At 25.8% G+C, this 13,190-nt stretch overlaps 1 long non-coding RNA gene across 1 annotated transcript; it reads right to left on the bottom strand.

Moving 5' to 3' along the window:
- Window positions 1–5,214: 5,214 nt before the first annotated feature.
- On the bottom strand, window positions 5,215–6,975 carry LOC148569266 (uncharacterized). Its single transcript, XR_015880585.1, has 2 exons — window positions 6,895–6,975; window positions 5,215–5,502 (listed from the first exon to the last, which is right to left on the bottom strand). It is a non-coding gene; the product is annotated as an uncharacterized LOC148569266 (long non-coding RNA).
- Between the last annotated feature and the right edge of the window lie 6,215 nt (window positions 6,976–13,190).

Here is a 13,190-nt window from a genome sequence, read left to right as displayed (position 1 = left end):
CCTAAGAACTATGGGTCGTACCACTGTTTGGGGATTCTAGCAAAGCTGAATCATAATCCAATTAGGTTCACCTAGTTAAGTGCCTGTGGGGTTTATGTATCCAGTGGTAATATTAGAAAACAAAACGGTTAGGGTCATGGCTAGGCTAAAAAAAAGGTGCAAAGCACCAAAAGAAGCTATGGGTCAAGAATCAAGAAAAGGTAAACTAGGAGAATCACATAATATCATCCGGATTCTAGTTCTAAGAGATGCCAATACTTTTGAGTTTCAAGAGAAAGTGAGGTGCCAAACCTATTCAAAAATCAAGAAGCTAAGTGCCCCATTCCAATAATTGGAGCTAAGCTTCATTGAGAGCTCTGAGATTTATTGTATTCTTCTCTTCTTTATCCTATCTTGTTTTTGGTTGCTTGGGGACAAGCAACAGTTTAAGTTTGGTGTTCTGATGAGCGGATATTTTATACACTTTTTAGTACTGTTTTCTTAGTGTTTTTGGTTATGTTTTGTTAAGTTTTATCAAGTTTTAGTAGGTTTTAGTGCAAAAATCACTTTTTGGATACTATTTTGAGTTTTTTTGTTTTCTAATGTTTTTAGGTGATTTTTGGGTGATTCTGGTAAGTCTTGGAAAAGCCTAATTCAGAGACAGAGAAAGAACTGCAAATGCTACTAAATTCTAACCTCCATGCATTCAAACGAGTATATCTGGAGCTACCGAGATCCAAATGACAAGCTCTTAACGGCATTGGAGAGCTAACATCCAGGGCTTTCCAACAATATATAATGGTCTATACTTATCTTTAGAAATGATGGTCCAAAATGGACGTTGAATGCCCATCTGACCCTCTTCCTGGCGTAAAATATAAACGCCCCAGAAGGACGAAGATGGCATTTGGACGCCCAAAAGGGAGCAAGCCTAGTGTCCAACACCCCAAGAGGAGTCCCAGCACGTGGATTCACCCCAAGGTCAGCCCAAACACTCACCTAGTGGGCCCAATAAGTAGATTTTCGCACCAATAGTCCAGTCTATCTTAATTCTGTAATCTCTAGTTATTATATTAGTATTTAAAGGAGAAGATCACCCGTGTTTAGGGAGCTCTCCCACACTATTTTTGAATTACATTACTATTTTCTGTAAACTATGAGCAACTTAACCTCCTAGGTTAGGGTTAGGAGCTCTGCTGATTCTCATGGGTTAATAATATTACTGTTTCTATTTCAATATGTCTGATTCTATTCTCTTATGCATTCTCGTTCTTCAATCTCAATGAATTGGGGGATGAACTGTGACATTCATCCTTGTTCTATATAGGTTTCGTGCGAGTCCTGACCCGGATAGTATTGAACTAAAGCTAGAGAATGCATTGCGGATTTCAAGAGAGTACCTAGACAACTTTGGATACGTGACATGAAATCCTGTTGACCTTGGGTTACTGAGGTCTCTGTGGCGCTAAGGCTAGAGTCAGAAAAGCAGCACTCTCTGATCTGGAAGATTCGACCTTATCTGTGGCATTTTGAGTAGGATCGCGAAGGAGAGTGGATTGTTTAGAGCTTCATCTTCAGCTACAGTGAGAAGCCATGAGTCAACTTGATGAGAGGAGAAGAGTTACTCGAATATTGTGGACTACTGTGGTTTAGAAGAGATTAACTTGATGAGAGGACACGAGTTAGTCACTTACGGCGGCTATTGAATAAATCATTCGTTATTGAAGTAGACACCAAGAAAAGTTAATCCGAAAAGAAATAGCATCTTCGAAGCCTTAAATGAATCTTTATCACTGTTTTCACATCAATCTGGTATTTCGTTTTTTTACTATTCGTTTATGCTTTCAACAAACAACCATCTTTTCTAATCGCCTAACTAAGATTTACAAGATAGTCATTACTTGTTCAAGCCGACAATCTCCGTGGGATTCGACCCTCACTCATCTGAGGTATTACTTGGACGACCCGGTGCACTTACCGGTTCAGTTGTGCGGAGTTCAATTCTGCGCACCAATACATGTAAAAGACACTCTGACACTCAAGTCAGTAAGTGTTTAAGGGGTATAAGAATAATTCTATGAATATAGAATGTAAGACATGAAATAGAAGTTATCATGTGTTGTGTGTAATAATTCTATGAATATAGAATGTAAGACATAATATAGAACTTATCATGTATTGTGTTTATAATAATTCTATGATTATAGAATGTAAGACATGAAATAGAACTTATCATGTATTGTCTATGGTGATATAGAAATTGGTGCCTTTTATAGGCATAGAGTTAATGAATGAAATTCATGTTATAACCGTTTGGTCATTAAGATGGAAATAATGGTCATTAAGTCGGTAATAAAGGTGTCAGTTACAAGTAAAGAATGAATGATAATTAAGGCCGAGTTTTAACTCATAATGCACAATAAAGACCGAGTTATAAGGTGACGGATCACAGCCTCAAGCTTTGTCTGCCGATCATATGATCCAGGCTAAGCTTAGAAAATAAAATGAGTTATAACTCGGCTAAAAGATAAGTGAATAATGATATGGTGAGCCCCCAAGTTTAGTTGGGTTATTATGTCGGAACTTATTCAAAAAATAATTGAGTGATAAGAGTCATTCAATCATGATAGTTGTGTGGGAGATACTTTTCCACTTAAGAACAATTTTAGCATTTGATTGTATGTGATCTGAAAAATTTAGAAATAGATATCCATTGGCGGAATTGATTATATGATCCGAGGATATAATGGTTAATTGTCTTGGGAATTTTTCCGACCCACAATAGGTTATTGAGGAATTTCTCAGTCAAAGCAATTAGTTATTGAATATTTACAATTTGTAGTGAATGTCATATGATATGAATAAGATAAATTAAGAAAATGAATATGTACAAAGTCGCTACATATATTGAATAATATATATTGTAAAAGTAAAAGAGTTCAAAGTAGAAAAATATACCTTGAAAGTTGATAATTGTAGAGAAGAAGATATATATGAGTGTCATACATGTCAAATGCGAATATCTGAATTTTGTTTTGTAGGGTATGCTTTAATTTGATAATAAAGTAATAAGATAACAGTCATTGAATGATACATTTAGTATAATATTTTTAGCAGTACAATATGACGAGGAATATTCCTCATGCAATAATAGTAAATTTTGAATGTTTGCACGTATTTTTGCTTAATTTTTTGTGTTAAATCAATAGTAACATAAAATTTAATAAAATAAATAGTGCAATAGTTATATATTGCTAGAGAATAAAAATTATATAATCAATCAAATGACATAGAGCAATTAGGATTATTTTTGAATAATTCAATTTTAAATTTAAGTTCATGCAAAAATATATTTAAATTTATAAATGTAGTAAAAAAAGAATGAAGTATTGATAATAAAACAAATAATAGAGATTGAATTTATATAATGTTATTGGAAAATTTTATTATGAGTTTTGAAAGAATTCAATTACATTCGAGACTTGGATTCATCTAATTATATAGATAATAATAAAAATAAATATAATTCATGAAAAAAAAATTAGCATGATGGTATGGAAATTATAATGCCATAATGATATGTTTGAAATTTGTTCATGTGTGATGAATGAATTCATATATAAATTTAAATTAAATATGCTTTTAATTTAATGTTGTAATTTATTAAACTTTAAGAATGACTTTTAAATTTTTTTTTTATAAATTTGCAGACCTTGATTTTGAAGTATAGAAAGCAAATTTAATGAAACTTGAATAATAATTATTTAGGAATATTTTGAGTATAAAAAAGTCTTTGCATAACTGGAGTATAGAGAACAAAATATATTTGACAAGTGTGACACATGGATAAGAATAGCTAATACAAAAAATGAATCATGGTATGTTTAAATTTAAAATGACAATGATAGAGAGAGGTTTTATCAACACACTCATAACAATAGATAAGAAAAATGTAAGAGATGAGGCTACTGTGTAGTAGATGATCCCAAGAGCTGAAAGCAAAATTATAAGCGACTATATAGCAGGTTTTGTATTCTTCTTACTTTTGGTCAAAAATAAAAAAGATAGAACATGACCAGTAATTAAAGAACATGAAATTAAAAAAATTTTGTAGGTGACATACATTGGTTTATTTAAATTTTTAGGAGTTTGAAGTGCATATTTTTAGGTTTCGAATTATTGATAGAAAGTATAACAAATTAAAGATTAGTGTTAATAGTCATTTCATTATTCTAAATGAATTGTTTGTAAAATCCTCAATAAATATTATTTGGCCTTATGAAACTGAGTTTTGAATAGAGGATGAGAAATAAAAAAATAGAATACATAAATTGCTAAAATGTGTAAATGTTATTTGAAAATTGATTCAAGTATTTGAATATAATTCAAATTCTTTGAATCTATTCGGTGGAGCAGGAAATTAGTTTACCGGCCCCACGGTGGGTGCCAATTGTTCTTGCTGAGGTTGGCCAGTGTATAACTCGTCCGCCGGTGAATGCTTGTAAGCTCTCCGTCAAGATGAAAATGATGGTCATTAAATCGGTAATAAAGGTGTCGGTTACAAGCATAGAATAAATGATAATTAAGGCCGAGTTATAACTCATAATGCACAATAAATATCGAATTATAAAGTGATGGATCAAATATTTTTGCCCATATTATAAATAATTGTATTTTTAAATAATTTTGTTATATAAACGATATAAAATATTTTACGTAATTATTTAATTATATTTTTTTTAAATAATTATTTATGTAGTCAACATAAAATTAGTTACTTTTGTTGACATAACAGTACGTATAAAATTATTTTATATATCAAACTTTAATTTTTATTTTAATGGAAATCGGTATATTAAAAACCACAATTGGTATGTTTTTGAAGCAAATCAAATCGCACTATTTTGACTATTGAGGGATATACACCAAACAATAGCCGAACCCAAACATCTTCTGATGACTACCAACCGAAGGACAACGTCTGTGTCGGACTACCTTAAAAGATGCTGACCGACTTTGAATGACACTAGGCACCACAAGAAATTTTAGATAATTAATATTCCCCTTTATCCTTAGATAGGTTTATTCTTATCCAATCGGTCATGTAATACCAAACAATAACGAAGTCTTAACAAAGAAAATTACCTTATAACATTCTTTACTCATAACAAAGCTTAAATAGGTTTACTCATAATATTCTTTAACCTTATAAAAAAGATAGAAAAGTAAATAAAATTGATATTAATAGAAACATCATTTATTTATATATATATTAAGCTTTTCATTTTCTCTTATTCAAACATGTATTGTAAGGGAACATGTTGCAAACATAGGACTACAAATCCTAACATGGAAGTGAGTGTACACACAGACATTTGTCGCCAACGCAAAATCCACTTGCTGTATTTCCATATTGTTTTTTGCATGAATCTTCGCACTGACGTCCTACACATTGCGCATTTGGGTGTATCTGTGAACAATGGTTTGAGGCTGCCTCTGTTACTTTCATTAGCCTTTCATTTCCTACGTATACACATCGAACACATAAAATAATTAGTACTGCATACTTGGATGTACAATCTAAATTAACATAAACAAATAGAAACTTATAATGTGTTTTTTTTTCAGTTTTAATTAAAAAAAGATTTGTGTTAAAAAATCACTTTTCACCCTATTTTTTATGAATTAATCAGAATTGAAATAAAATCAGTTAGTTTTTGTTTGGGGAAAATCAAAGAGAAATTCTTATTAAAATCAAATTTTAAATCATTTCAACTGCATGAAAAGAATCAGATTGTCAGATTATGTTTTGACCAGCCAAATTAGTTTCTTAAATTTTTAAAATCAGACACTTTAATTTTTCAGGTTTTAAAATACATAAAATAATTTCTAATGTTTATTTTTATTAAAAAATACAGTCCTTTTTTATTAGTCACTAATAATCACATGTCTAAGTTAACATTTTACGTCAGTAGTTATCGTCAGTAATTAATGGAAAGAGACTGTATTATCTAATAGAAACTATGATGTACGGACACTGATACGGACACGGGACACGACACGACACGAGACACGTCGACAGGAAAATTTTAAAATCTTACATGACACGGGAACACGCATACATATAAAATATAAAGTATTTTTTAGATAAATCGTAATGATGTTTTGATATTTTATTGATATTAAAATATAAATTAAATTTTTTATTATTTTTAATGTCTTATTTTAATTATATCAAGTATTTAAAATATTTTTTGTTTTAATAAATAATAATATATGCTATATCTAAATTTATTTTAAGAATATATGTTAAGAATAAGAATGAACACACTGACACGTGATGATATTTAGGTGTGTCCAGACGTGTCCGGAGAAAAATTTTTTATTTTTTATTAAGACACGGTTGGACACAGCAGACACGCGTGTTGATGAATGTCGTGTCCAAAATGTGTCCGACACGCAGGCACGGCAACTCAACGAAGTATCCGTGCTTCATAGAATAGAAATGAATATTTAAAACTGTTTTGTATATTTTAAAATCTAAAGGACTAAAATATCTAATTTTAAATATTTTAAAGATCGATTTGAGTAATTACTCTTATTTTTTTGCAAAATATAATCAAACTACAAACACATCCTTAATTCTTTTAACTTTTTTTTTTTGGAAATTCTTTTTCATCTAAAAAAAATCACTTTCCATATATTTTGAAAAAAATTATAAAATATTATATTTTTAGAGAATGAATTTCCATCTTTTTGAAAAAATAAATAAACCTAGATTTTTTGTAACAATATAAAATATAACACGTAAAATTATTCTTTTAAAAAATAAAAGACAAACAATCTTATATCGTGAAACATGCACATAGAAGATAAGAAAAATTAAACGTGGCCTATTAGATAACTTAAACATACCAATGCCAATAGAGAAAACAAGGAGAATAATCAGAACACAATGAAAGGCCTTCATCTTATTAATTAGCTACTTGAAAGTATGAAACAACTTGTCCATATGTTTATCTATATATAAAGTAAGGAAAATGTTTAGTAACAAAAGAAAATTAACCAAAAACAGCTATAACTTGCCTTATTTAGTATTTATTAATTATTACGATAATTAATGAATGTTAAATAAGGCAAGTTCTCGCTGTATTATCTATATATTATTCTACTATATATATAACTAAAATCAAATTTCTTCGTTGATGTGTCATATTTTGAAGATATTTTTTATTTGTTTTATTTATTCATTTCAATATATTAATTAATTAATTTGATAAAAATAAATATCAAATTATTTAATATTTTTTTACCACATTAATTATAATTATTAATTACATTAATTATTTAATTTCATATACCTTTAATGCCATATTATCTATCTATTATTCTACTATACATGTCATATTTTGAAGATATTTTTATTTGTTTTATTTATTCATTTCAATATATTAATTAATTAATTTGATACAGATAAATATCAAATTATTTAATATTTTTTTACCACATTAGTTATAATTATTAATTACATTAATTATTTAATTTGACTAAAATAAATAAATTAATTTATAACATAATTTATATTATTCAATTGAGTCATTTATTTATTATATTAGGAATAATATTGAGATTATTAGAATGCCAATCAGCTAAAACAATAATGATGATCAAATTTTTTTTTCATAAAATCTTAAAAAAGTTTGATGGATTTATTTATTATCACGTAAGAATAGCATAAATATGAAACCAAACAACATTATTTAACAGATAATACTAAAAAAAAGAGTAAAATTTTGGTGAATAGCTATGAAGCACGGACACTTTACTGAATTGTCGTGTCCGTGTGTCGGACACATTTCGGACATGACACTCATTGACACTCATCCGACACGTGTGTCTGCTGTGTCCAATCGTGTCTTAATAAAAAATAAAAAATTCTTCTCCGGACACACTTGGACACACCTAAATACCATCACGTGTCAGCATGTCCAGTCTTTTTCTTAACATATATTCTTGAAATAAATTTAGATATAATATATATTATTATTTATTAAAATAAAAAGATATTTTAAATACTTGATATAATTAAAATAAGACATTAAAAATCATTAAAAAAATAATTTATATTTTAATATCAATAAAATATTAAAATATCATTACGATTTATCTAAAAAATACTTTATATTTTATATGTATGTGTGTCCTCGTGTCTTATAAGATTTTAAAATGTGCGTGTCGGCGTGTCCCGTGTCGTGTCGTGTCCCGTGTCCGTGTTAGTGTCCGTGCATCATAGGTGAATAGTAAATATTTTTTTATAATAGAAAAACTTCATAAATAAAAATTTGTTCATTAGAAAAGAATTTTTATTTGAGTTTAACCTTACAATGTAAAAGATTGAAGTTATGACAGAAAGAAGAATATAAGCTCCAATATTATTATTTTGTTACTTTTATATTCAATTATTTACTTTTAACCTCTTATTAAATTTTTAATTTTTATTAGAACAAAAATGTTTGACAAAAAAAATTAGCCAAAAATAATTAAAATTTGTCTTATTTATCATTCATTAATTATTGTAATAATTAATAAAATAATTAATAAATAATAAATAAGACAAATTTTGATTCTTTTTTTCTCTTTAATATTACCGTTTTTAGAAAAGGTAATTTTGTGGTTTGACTTTAATAATAGAATAATAACAAAATTAATTAGGTGCCATAACAAGAAGTACCTTCCTCTTATTCTAGTAAAATGTAATTAATTTTAGTATATTATAGTAAATAAAAAAAATATTAAAAAAATATCAAAATTTATTATTTTTTATCCTCATTTAGCCACCAATTTAATTTCTTTATTTGTTTTATTCAAATAACGCACTCTAGCAGTTTTCCATGCCATCAAAGGCATATATATCTACTTAATATACTAAAACTGGGTTTTCCCCTAACTACTAAAGGTGACGTGTCGATCTCTCATACCTCCGTTTTCCCTCCAAAACGAATAAATTTTTTTCTATTCTAAATTATTTTATTGTAATTATATTATAATTAATACTAAATAAATAATATATAATTATACTAATTTAACAACATATCTTCATTATAATTATATCAAATCAATATTTAATGTACTATTAAACTACTTATCAATTATCAATTAAAAATACTTTTAATAATTTTAATGATAACAATAATATCAATAATAGTAATAATAATAATAAAAAATCTTTGTTACCCGATTCACACGTATATCAAATAATTTTTCTAAATTATTTTATAAAAATATCTTTAATATAATTATTTTGTATTTAATATTTATAAATAATATATAATTATACTAATTTATAAACATATCTTCATTATAATTGTATCAAATCAAAATTTAATGCATTATTAAACTACTTATCAATTATCAATCAAAAATACTTTTATTCATTTTAATGATAATAATAATATCAATAATAGTAATACTAATAATAAAAAATCTTTGTTACCCGTGATATGATGAAATTAATATATAATTATACTAATTTAGGAACATATATTCATTATAATTGTATCAAATCAATATTTAATGCATTATTAAAAAATTACCTTAATAATAGGTAATTTACATATTTATTTTTGTTTTACTAAAGTTTATATATAGTGTTTTTCTGTGGTACATGAATCTAAATTTGAGAGTCAATTCATAATTTTATATTTAGTGTTTTTTTTTTTTACTACTTCATAGAATAAGAGTGTATTCTTCGTTTTTTTATTGAAGTTGATCCTTTTAAGGTACAATTTATAATTTTTTATAATATTTTTTATATACTCATTCTATTATATTATTCTTTTGATAATTTTTTATTTGTTGTTACTCTAAGTTATTCTTATCGTCTAATGTTCCAGTTCGATTATCTTTTGCCACAATCATTTACAATGCATCACATACATGAAATACCTCATCGAGTTGTCTTCACTGATTCGGGTTTCAACTACATGGATGTAAGCGTTCAAAGAAGAGGCAATAGTCTCTACTTTATCGAATGATGGTTGGATCTACTCACCTATTATGACCAACCCAATGGAATGTGGTTAAAGTTAGATTTCTTAGGAGGAGCTCGATTTTTGATTGAGGAATTGCATCCATGGAACTTTATATGGCAAGTTCAAGTTCCATCCCCTCCATGCTTTTTACGTCTGCCCGAAAATCTTCGAAGTGGAGAATATAATGAAATTGAATTCCCTCAGTTTCAGTTCAGTTTTGATAAATTCGTGACAAATTTAGATATGCAATTTCAACGATTGGTAATATATTTAAATTTTCTTAGTTTAAGTCGTTCATTATTAGAATAATTTTTTAACATATTTTGATTTTTTTTCAAAAATTACCAGCTTTCTTTTGCATGCATGCAATGCCATCGAGGGGAATAAGAGTTAGTTTGGTTTCTCGGTGTGGCAATTCTATACCTTGCTGCATTGTATGGATAGCGGATGATGAAGCTTATCTAACAAGAGGATGGTCTGATTTTGCATGAATTCTAAAAATTGAAACTTACGATGTTATTTCAGTTGGTTATCGTTAAAAGAATAATTTTATACTATACGTGACTAAGGACTAGAATAGGTTCAATATTACTTAGGTAATTTGATTTTACTATTAGTATTTGATTAAATTATAATTATAGAATTTTAAATGATTGCCTCAATTTATATATATTACGATTATTTTTTGTAGATGTACTATTTTTAAATAATTTAATAAAATGAAGTAGTGTCAGATATTATTAAGTTTATTTTTATCCTTTATTTCTTTATTTGTATTTTCATTATATTTGACAAAAAAATGAACCTACACATATATTAAAACGTTGACCTAAAGACAATTTATTTACCAATAAAAACAGATTTTATTTATAATTGGAATAAAATTTATTTGTCAATAATCGGTGGATAAAATTGAAATTACACCCGTGTCATATAATTATAATTGATTAATTGGTATAAAATGAAATTATATCCGCCATGAGTAATAATCTAAATAATTATATCTTAACAAAATATAATTTATAAACAATTATCTTAACAAAAATAATTATTTAATAATTGATTTAAAAATCAATGCAAAAAATAATTATTAATAATAGTATTATTAATTGGGTAAATAATATAATTTCAATTTATTACTTGATATATAAATAATATATGGAAATCTATTGAGTAAATCAATGATTTTGTACCTTAATAATTTGACAATTATTACTCAATTAACCAGTTAATTGAATTAGTAATAACAATTTTTAATTTTAAATTTTGTATATTAAGTAGTTATTAAAAACTGGGTAATAACGATTTACACGGAAAAATCATTGATAAATTCAATTAACCAGATAGAAGATAATATACTAACTGTTTTAGTATATTATTTATGGCAAGCGAAATTATTTCCTCATATTTTCTATTAAAATTGAAATTAGTAATAGTTTAAAAAAAGGTTTATTAATAAAATTACTAATAGTCACATTTTTATACACAGGATATATGTTTTCTATATATTATTTAAAAAATATAATGAAACATGAATAATGAATGAGTATGTTATTTCTTCGACTAGCTAATTAATACAAAATCGAGTACCCTTTTTTATTCGATTGAGGTCATATTCTGTTTGGTAAAAGTTTCAATCACCTTAATTAAATTCTGTCTTTGTGCCTTAACTTATACAGGTAGTAATATGTTACATATTATTTGGTATATCTAAATAGTTATTTCTCATAGCGGAGATGTAAAAAATCATATTAAGGTTTATTGCCAAATAATTAGTGGATGAATAATAGTAGATTATATCATTTTGGGAAAGTATTTTCATTATAATTATATCAAATTAATATTTAATTATGATAAAATATCTTAATTATAATTATATCATAGAATTATAATAATTACGATATTTATGTTATATATTTTAATTATTTATGTACATAAATAAAATAGAAATCAATCAAATCAAATTATCACGGTAAATAATATATTGTATATTATTACGGGAAATAATCCGTAGATAAAATTAAAATTACACCCGTGTCATATAATCATAATTGATTAATTGGTATAAAATTAAATTATACCCATATCATGAGTAATAATCTAAATAATTATATATTAACAAAATATAATTTGAAATAATTTATAAACAATTACCTTAACAAAAATAATTACTTAATAATTGATTTAAAAATTAATGCAAAAAATAATTTTTAATAATAGTATTATTACCTGGGTAAATAATATAATTTTAAATTATTACTTGAAATATAAATAATATATGAAAATCTATTGAATAAATCAATGATTTTGCACCTTAATAATTTGACAATTATTATTCAATTAACCAGTTAATTGAATTAGTAATAACAATTTCCAATTTCAAATTTTGTATATTAAGTCATTATTAAAAACTGGGTAATAACGATTTACACAGGAAAATTATTGATAAATTCAATTAACCATGAAGAAGATAATATATTAACAGTTTTAGTATATTATTTATGGCAATAGAAATTATTTCCTCAAATTAAATTTTATATAATTATAGTAAGTCTCTATAATTAAAGCAATATAAAATTGCTTCATATATAGCAATAATATTATATATATTTATATATCTCTTCTTTTATCTCTTTTTTCAAAATATTAGCATATAATTAATGTAAAAAATATATAATATTAAACTGTTTTGTTATGTATATATATGAATTTATATAATAACCCATATAATTTATACGTATGGCATAATACATATGTCAAAAAAAGATTCCATAATTTTTGAAAACCACTGTTTTGTTATATGAAATTGAAATTGAAGTTAAATAATTTTTATATATAATTTTTTTCTATTAGTATCCAGTATTTCCATTAAAAATTCATATCGTTTGTAATTAGTGTATATATATATATTATTTATTGTTTATTACAAAACTTTCTGCATTAGAATTCTCTATTAATTTGTTCTTCATTTTGAGCTGATTTTGATATTTTCTTACTTCACAGTAAACCAACATATAAAACTTTGTTGGTAGATTTAAGTATTACTAGATTATTTACGGTCATATTGAGTATATATGCCTGATTTATTGAAAAAAGTAGATTAAATAACTATTTTATAGTTAATACAATTAACACTATATTAAGAAAAGAAAATCAACGCATACAAGTTATTTTTTTTAT

The sequence above is a fragment of the Arachis ipaensis genome, chromosome B4 (assembly GCF_059453495.1).
Source record: "Arachis ipaensis isolate K30076 ecotype BB chromosome B4, ASM5945349v1, whole genome shotgun sequence".
Classification (NCBI taxonomy): domain Eukaryota; kingdom Viridiplantae; phylum Streptophyta; class Magnoliopsida; order Fabales; family Fabaceae; genus Arachis; species Arachis ipaensis.
Note: the sequence above shows the minus strand (reverse complement) of the source record. Positions and strands in the feature narration are given on the sequence as shown.